The 9,601-nt window shown below is 33.8% G+C and overlaps 1 non-coding gene across 1 annotated transcript; it reads right to left on the bottom strand.

The window, feature by feature from the left end:
- Nucleotides 1-205: 205 nt before the first annotated feature.
- Nucleotides 206-292, bottom strand: Trnai-uau (transfer RNA isoleucine (anticodon UAU)). Its single transcript is given in 2 exon segments — nucleotides 206-241; nucleotides 255-292. It is a non-coding gene; the product is annotated as a tRNA-Ile (tRNA).
- Between the last annotated feature and the right edge of the window lie 9,309 nt (nucleotides 293-9,601).

The raw sequence follows: 9,601 nt of genomic DNA, 5'->3' as shown, positions 1-9,601 counted from the left end.
TTTTTATAATCATGCAAATCAACGTTTCACGAGAAAAAAAAAACACGCAGGTATTAGGGAAACGCGAGGTTACTTATTTTTGATAATTGGATCTAAGATAAATTTGCTGATTCTTATTTTCAATTTTCCGTTTTTGAAAATTGATTAAATTGACAATTAAGTCTAAATGATTTCTTTTTTCTTCAAAAATTTTGATCTATAAACCTGCTCCCGGGCAGGCTCGAACTGCCGACATCCGCATTGCTCATACTGTCTATAAGTACGGCGCTCTAACCGACTGAGCTACGGGAGCTTCTATTTCAGTCTGTTGGTTTTAAGGAACTAAACTTATTTTAACAGAGCCTGTCAGTTTTAAACTTTATCATGCCGAAAGCGGTGAGGTTTGAGGTTTGACGGTTTGAGGTTTGACGGTTAAGGAACCAGTTATCAGCTTGAAGCAAAATAGCGCCCTAAAATTTAATAGACTTTTTTCCATTTTACCCCCATATTTGAATTTCAAATTTGGCTCTTTTTTTACTTTTTTTTTCACTTTTTTTAGTTAACCAGCCAGAGGCTTTATCCGAATATTAATGTTTAAAAGTTAAATAAGCTATGGCTAACTTATAACAGCTCACCTTGTAATTTGCAGCGAAAGGGCAATTTGAACCCGCAATCATATGATTGGAGGGTATCAACAATACCGAGGCACCACAACGCCTCACTACCGATGCGCCACAACACCGCTTTCAATTTGATTTTTGAAAAATTACGTTATTCCTGTCATATTGCAATAACCCTTGCCATGGTAAACAAATTAACCATTGTGAACAGAATTTTCTTCATACCATACATCGTAAATATTGCGGTTAGCCACATAAACACGTCCAACAACTATAAAAATATAAAAAGTCAAATCTGAGGTGGAAATGGAGAAGATATTTGATTTCAAGTCAAAGTCAGGACGATTTCAAGATCGTTCCAACTGCTCTGTAACTTCAATCAAAAGCTTTATGATTTAAGGGTTTTTTTAGTGTTCAAAAAATCTGAAAGCTTTGAATTTATGAAAATTATTATTTTTTCTTTCATCCACCACAAACTATTTTAAGTACAAAGTGATCGATTTTGCTTCTGATAACGTAAAATTAGAACCAAATTACTTCTCTGTAGTCACTGTAGAGTGATTTAGTCAGCCACTTATGACTTAATAGGATGACAAAAATTGCGCATCAATTATAATATTTTCAATCTTAGTTGTCAAATTAAAACGAAGTTTGATTGCCGATAACTTTAAAACAACGATCTTAACTTAATTTATTTTTTTTGAGTCCTCGGCATTAATGAAATTTGGCTCTTTTTCAGTCCACCCTTTCAGTTTGTTGTATTTCTGGTTTTCATCATCTGCAGTCAGCAAAATTTGAATTTGATACAATTCCAACAACTAGATGTTGAAAAATTTAGAAAATTTCATTCAAAGATTAAACCAGAAGCGGGTGAAATAAATTAAAATGAGCAAAACGCATGAAAAGGTTTGAAACAAGATTTTTCTTGAACTATATGCTTGTGCTGTCTTGGAGACCTCTTAATTGAAGTTCTCCAAAACAGAAAAGTTTACTCAAAACAAGATATTGGGATTGCGGACACAAAGCAAAATTAATTTTTTCGGATTGGGAAGATCGAGGGAAAAACTGTACAAAAATGTAGAAAACAAAAAGAATTAAAAGCAGGAATTTAGCTCAAAGGCTTTGAAATCAACTTTGACAGGTTATACTTTTCTTGTACTCTTGGTCGGAGAATTATACATATTGATCAAATTTTTTGAAATGCAACATGGGCATACTACTACTGCCGACTGGAATAATTTTGTGCGAGAACTTTTTGCACAATTTTATTCAGAAAATCCGGAAGAATTTTGTTGATAACGCACAACAGCCGAGATTGATGAGAGTTGCTTGTAAAAAGAAAGTATCAAAGCGGCAGAAAATAATGGTAGTTTGGAAATCTTTGCAGAAAATCTGGAGATTACTTTTTGTATGCTGTAGAAAATTGGATAACAGATTTGCTCATTTTCATCTTTAAAAAGTACCATTGCTACAGGCAGTAAAATTATTTTGGATAAAAGGAAATCTTATAATGAACAAGAGATAGCAAAAAGCAGAAACAGACAAAGCAGGCAATAACGACTTCTTTGATGAAATATTAGATGACATCAGTCTCCTGAATTGGCCAAACCAGATATTTTAATTCATTTTTTTTTGTGGACAAACCACAAAAACTTCTTTTATTGTCCTAACATGACAACAATTAAGATAGTTTTTTGGTTTCATTTTATACTCTACAGGTAATAAACAATAATAGTTTACAAGTAATTAAAAAGAGCTAAAACATTGACAAAAACTTAAGATTTTCTTACCATTCTTTTAGCATGATACTGAAACGTTGTATCGTAACACATTGCAGGCTATGTACCCTATCTTGATACCTTGATGTTCTATTACTTATTTTAAGGCATGGGGATTTCTATACACTATCTTAATACAAGAGAATATTGGGCGCCGAACGTTTTTTGAAACCTACCTTTTTACAATTTCAAACCTCGAATTTTATTACATGGCAAAATCTATTGCCTATCTTATTACATAGGAAATCTTTTTCTCTATTTTAAAAAATAGCCTGCTGACAGGATGGCTATACACTATTTTAACACATAGGTGCAAGCGAGCACCCCCTTTGATCACAATGATCACCTACTACTTTTGAGGTTAACTTTTTCTTGCAGGGGCATGTACCTTTAGTTAAAAAAAAGTTGCAAAATGTTTTCTATTTTTTTTACACCAAAATGAAAATCCTACCTAAAGTTCAGCTGAAAGCCTTTTACTTGCGGCCAAAATTACTTTTCCAAATGGCTTCATTAAAGCTGTTAATAAGTTCCTATTGCAAACACTACCGGTGATGATATTATGAGATACTAATCCAACACAGGTTATTATCCTGCGTTACCATAAAATACATTGCGGCAAGAACAACCCATAATTCTTTGTAAAACCCGATGTTCCTGGTTTGGTTCCGTAAAACTTTTTAGCAGTGATTCGAATGACAGTGTTGAGAAAAACCGATTTGATTTTTATTGATTTCTTAGTCTAATATCGAGCATATGAAGGTGAGCGAACTTGCTTACAATAGCTTATTCATGCCTAAAATATGCAAAACTTTAGTTATTTTTAGTAACAATTTTTGGAAATTTTGGAAATGCAAAATTTTCGAGGTTCCGAAAAAAAATGGTTTTTATTAGTATTTTTTGTATTTTTTTGGTCATTTTTCTACAAAAACTGTTAAAATTATGTGTTTTACAATGATTGTCTACTATGCTTAAGATGTAGTTTTTAGATTAGATCCTTTTATCACACAACGCAGAAAAAACAACGATACTAAATTGAAAAACATTTTTTTTTGTTATGTTTACAGACTAAGGTCAGAACAATCTGTGCTATTTCACAGTAACCGGCTATCCTTATTAAATAATTAGGTTGCGTTTCTGCTTGCTTAGGATGTTTTTGAATCAAAATCTTTTAATGCTTTGCTTTGATTTTAGATTTTTTTGTGCTTTCAGATTTTTGCTAGCTCACAGGTACCTAGCCAAGGGTAAGGTTTTTTGTGCTGTTTTATTTGGAGAAAATGACCAAATATTTGTGCTCGGGTGGTTCTTTCACCCGACCAACACCTTCTTTTTAATTAGCAATTTTTGACAAAACTTTTTGTTACCATTCAAAAGGTTCTGTTGTCTTGAGGTCAAATTTTAAAAAAAATTTCATCTATGATCAATTTTTGTAAACTTCTAGGCGATAAGAAATTTTTTGGGACAATTAACGCACGATATAATTTGGGCTATTAACATGTGAGCGGATATATGACCCGCCTTAGAAATCGTTCCAAATTGATTTGAGGCATGCTATTTTTTCTATTTGATGCTTTGCTTAATGTGAAATGTGTCACTTTTTACTTTTACTAGCGTAAGGGTGGATACTTTATTAGAAAACGGCGCAATATATATTTTTTAATTTTTTGTAAATTTCATTCTTTTTCCAAAAGCATAACTGCTCCATAGACCTCAAATGCAGACTTGTATAAGAGCGTTCTCTTCGTTTTTGTAATTAAATTATCTAGAGTTTTTCTCATGCTCGGGTGGGTTTTTTTTTTCTTCAGACAAATTTCGACTTTTTAATTTCGCTAGAGCAGAGCTCAAGAACATCATAAAATAATCAATTCAACCCTCTTTATTGGCTAAAAAACGTCTCTTTGTTCTGGCTGAAAAACGTGCTCTATTCCACTGCCCCTGCCCTTAATACTTTCTATTCTCGTAGTTGTGTTACGTATTATTATGGCTAAACTAGCCGAAAAATTTATATATTGTTTGTTTCAAAATAAAAAATATCTATCTTACAAAATGCATGCACAAAAGTTTATCTTGTAAAAGCATCTAACAAAATTCCGGCCCATCTATGCATAAACTTACTAATTCCTATAAGGAAACTTTCAAGAACTTAAAGACAACCATTCAATTTTGACTGGGGAAGCATGTAAAACAATTGAGTTATTTTATTCAACATGCAAAACTCAATTGTACTATGACAACACTAAATTAGTTTTTCAAAGTTCAAACTCAATGGATGGAAAAAGCAAAACTATGATACAGACTATACTAGTGGACAATATTAAGCGAAAATGTAGGTTTTTATCTCTAAAAATCCAGTTTTCAAGGATGATTTTGGACAGCATCCTTGAAAGTTTTTTTGCATTGACCGAGAGCAAACGCTCAGAGCTACTCTCAATAAAATTGTTGTTCTGACTTTCGATACGAAAGTAACGGAATATTTGTGCTCGGGTGGGTTTTTTTTTTCTTCAGACAAATTTCGACTTTTTAACTAGCCATTTTTGACGGAATTTTTTTTATCATTCAAAAAATATTGTTGTCCTGAGTTTAAATTTGAAAAGATATTTCACCTGTGATCATTTTTTGTAAAGTTATGAGGGTTTAAAGGTTGCCATTTGGGCCATTTGGGCCATTTTGACCAATTTGGGACAATTAACGCGATATAATTCGAGCTATTAACGCGTAAGCGGAGATTTACTCCGTCATAGAAATCGTTCCAAATTGGTTGAACGAAGCTTATTTGCCATAATTGATTTGTTACACCTCACATAAACATCAATTTTATGGTGTAACGCGTGGTTTTACAAGGTTGATTATGAAGACCAAATATGTTTGTCATGTCCTTGTAAGTCCGTATGCCAAATTTTGTAACAATCCGATAATTTGAACAGAAAAATGACTCTAAAAGTTTTGCAGGTGGGGGAAAAGGAAAAAGAGCCACGAAATCTATCCTTTTGTACTTTATATGACTTTCCAATTGTCTTCAAAAAATTTACAAAAAAAGACAATTTCCACCATCGACAATAAATTGTGAAAACCCCTAAAAATGTAAGTAAGAGCTTCTTAGTAAAGTTGTCACGCTGAACAACTCATTTTGATTGCTTAGAATGCTTCACATTGCATGAACATTTCTGCTTATTCGAGAAAGTGTTCATTCGATGCAAAACTTAGTGCATATTGGTGAAAACTTACATTTTCAAATTCGAAATAAATCGGCAAGTCATTAAAACCAATCTTTGATAATTTCATAGAGGTAGCTCTGAGCATTTGCTCTCGATTTCTCCAAAAATTGTTCAAATTCTCAGTGAATGATGTCCAAAATCATCCTTGGAACAAGCATTTTTGAGAGAAAAAAATCTGAATTTGCGCGCAATTCAATATACTAGTGTATAACAAACTGAGGCTCTTTTCCAGTCCCTCCTTTTGATTTTATCGGAATTTTAATACATGAAAACCTATTTAACATGACTTTTCGTGTTATAAACTGCATTAAAACTTGTCAGTGTGAACAGGTGAACAAATTTTCACACCATTTCTTACATGCAAAATGCCGTGTGAACAATTTTTGAACAATTTCGTTTTGAAATTTTACGAGGGGGGGGGTGGGAAACTGGAAAAGAGCCAAAACTGTTTTGAAGGAGATTGTCGATAAGAATAAATTTTGAACTTTGCACAATTTTTTATGCACACTTACCTAAAATAATGAATGGTGTTAAGAAGGCCACTTGGATCAAGGGAACCCCTGCTACACTCAGCACAGAGATACCAGTCACAATAGCCAGGATAGTGCTAAGAATAGCCGCCAAGGCCAGAAGACTCCTAGAGGTCAAACAGTCAAGGCTCGAAGAAGCGATGACCGAAAAGCCGACGAGGAAAATAACCGCAAGTGCAAAAAGCTTAGAGTCTCGTTCAAATACACTGCCCCATTCGTCTAATTGGATCCTCAGCGAGTATAACGCGTAATTAGCCGATTCGAGTTTCTTTACCATAACGTGCAAGTCTTCGAAACATTGTCGGACCCAGAAATGCGATTCGGCTAGTTGAGTTTCATTTGCTTTCTTTAAGAAGAATATCAGTCTAGCCGACTGCCCTCCGCGTGTTATGACTACATTGTTTCCCAGTCCATTCTTCTTGGTGAACTTAGGATCGCTGAACATTTGAAGAATGGATTCGCTGAAGTATTTCAATTCACCTTTTTCAGTATCCCATTCGGCTACTCGACACAATTCGGGCAGAAGACACTGTTTGTACTCTTGGTTTATTCCGTCGATTGCACAAACGTCAGTGTATGTGAGGGTTTTATTCATACTGGGACTGTAATCCGAATAATCTTGAACCCAGTCACAAATTTTATGGATGTCTTTTTTGACAGCGGAGTTCAGAACCACGTCTCTGCTACCTTTCAAAGGGTCCCAAATTAAAATTGACAGGGTCAAATATTCACCGTTATCTTGCCACGCGAAGTAGTTTGTATCACTTGTATCAGGAAAGTCTTCACGCATCTGCTTCAGCCCTTTAGTAATCCTTCCATTTCTTGGAAAATAAATATCAAAAACGTCAATATCTTTTTCAGTTTGCAGCCAGAAAAAACCGATACTGGAAAAACAGCCCAATAATCCAGTTGTAATGATAAAAAGCCAGGCATTTTGGGCAACGAAATAACCCCATTGACCAAACTTTCGGCTAAGTGCCTTTTCGGGTATGGCGAAGAAATCGGTCGGTAGCTTCATCGTGTCAGAGGGTTGAAAGAAAGTTTCTTTGCAGCGATGATTGTTGAATAAGTTTCGAAATTTTTACACGCGAAGTGTGATTGTTTGGTTACATTTTGTTGAACAAATCCAAATCAATCACGTGCATTTATTTCGAAGATAGTTAGATTTTCACAACCTAAAATCAGTTCATATAGTATTTCAGAGTTCATTCAAAAGATTATTCATAAATGTCCGTTAAGTTCAAAGAGAAAAAACTAAAAAAAAAAAGAAAAGTTGATCGCCTTTTTCTTTTCTCAAAGATTTGACCCTCTCGCCAACCAATGGGTCGCTTTGGTACTATTTTACGACATCCATTTTTGTCGACCGACACAAAACGTTTTTTCAAAGACACCTTGGACAGCAATATACACAAGTTTTATAATAACAGTAGAGTAATAATAGTCAGGGGCGAATCTAGGATTTTCTCGAGGGAGGCGGATTTCAAAAAAAATTTGAAATTTTGTCGACCTTTTTTTAGGAAGACCAAATTGGTTTTCCGAGCTCTACCAAAACACTGAAAAGTCCCTGCCTTGGTCAAAATTTCTCCGTCAGTAATAGTTACGAAAATTGTAAATAGTTCAATAATATACACAAAAGAGGACCCGCCTAAAAAAACGCAATTTCCGCCAAATTTTTCAAGAAGTGCGCAAAAAGTCATTTCTGGGTTTTTTTCTTTTTTCAAAATTTGCCTTCAGTGCAATTTTTTGGACAAAGTAGGTTTTATTTTGTGTTTTAGGGACTATCTAAATTTTATTTGGATGGCCTGAAAAAAATCAGTGTCTGATTGTACAATGAAAATTGTATGATTAGTATTTTTTCATAGACTTCGTTTATGGAATTGTATGATTAGCATTTTTGATCTATGGAGGTCAACCCGGGGTAGCATTACAAAACATTGACAATTTGAAACAAGGACAGCCGGTTACTTTGCAAGTACCACAGAATCTTCCTACCAGTTTAAAAAAATACAAAAATATTTTTCTAGAACTTATGCATTTTTGACAGTCATAGAAAAAGGCAAATTATAAAAACAGTTTTGTAGAGAAATGAATAGAAAAACTTCAATTTTTTTTAAAATTTTTTTTGCAAATTTTTTTTGAAAATTATTGATTCCCAAAACGGCGCAAACAAACTCCAAAAACTAACTTTAATCGAGTAAACTAAGTTTTCGTGGCTTGAATTAGGATAAATAAGCTATTTTAAGCCTGCTCTGCTCGCTCACCTCATTCGCTCGAAGTTACACCAAAAATCAAAAAATTCAAACGGGTCTTTCTCGACACTGAGGAAATTTTTTCAAAATTTTTTAATGTTCGAATCACGGCTGAAAAAAAATTTTATTAATAAATTATCACTCTACCCATTCTTATGATTATTTGTGGTTCCTCATTTTTCGTGGAAAAGAAAAAAGAGAAAAGATAAAACTACAACACATCCGAATACCAAGTTGCTCCCCATTTTAATGGTTGGAACTAAAATATGCAGTGAACACTGTAAAGGTTCAATTTCAAAATACTGCCCAAATCCTTGAAACTATTACTAAATCAAAAAGTTATAAGCTTCAAATAACAAAGGAAAATTTCTGGTTTTGCCCCAAAGCCGATGTTTCCCAAATTTATTTGCGTTATGGTGATCTTCAGTATTCAAAATAACTCTCCCTATTTTTTGCATTCTTTTGTGTGGAAATCTAAACAGCCTGCTTACCTGTGCTTACGGAACCCAAATGTTTTGGTAATAGAGGGTACCACTATATTACACATCATGCGACCTTTCCTTGTTTAGTTTACCTTCAACAAAATCGGGCATTAACGCTATCCAAAAGTGGCCAATAACTGCAATTTTATCTGAATAGCGATCTGAGCAGTTCTTCTATTCTTTGGCCAGGTGTAAAATTATAAAATCAAATTTTTTGATGAAAAACGTACTCCTCATCGCATTTTTTGAATCATTCAAACTTCGGGTAATTAATTGTAAGGGGACTGAAAGTCTTCTCGACGATAACTTATGACTCGCATGTTTCGTTGCAACATCAACATACTAGAAATTTGTCAATTAAGAAATGCACGTTTGACACAAAAAAAGCGCCCAGCCATTCAAAAGATTCGTGGTTATGTGAGATTCCTGTGCTTTAATAAACTGTCAGATTTATGCACTATTTAGAGAGGATATCAACTGATTCTGAAGGCTAAATAAATTTTAGATATGAAAAAAATTAAATTCTAATATTTGACTGGATTTTTCTACATTGGTGGAAAAAAAACAAAAATAAATTCATCTTTTAATTCTCAAAAATGCCCCCCCCCCCCTTCAAGGATGATTTTAGACAAAATTTATGTCGAATTTATTTGACATAAACTATGATCAAATGATCAAAGCTGCCTGCATAAAGTTATCAAAACTTTGCTTCTAGGAATTGCCAGTTTATTTCAGGTCTGACTTGACTGCC

Source organism: Symsagittifera roscoffensis, unplaced genomic scaffold (genome assembly GCF_963678635.1).
Source record: "Symsagittifera roscoffensis unplaced genomic scaffold, txSymRosc1.1 SCAFFOLD_841, whole genome shotgun sequence".
Taxonomy (NCBI): domain Eukaryota; kingdom Metazoa; phylum Xenacoelomorpha; order Acoela; family Convolutidae; genus Symsagittifera; species Symsagittifera roscoffensis.
This window is presented reverse-complemented; position numbering and strand designations above follow the sequence as displayed.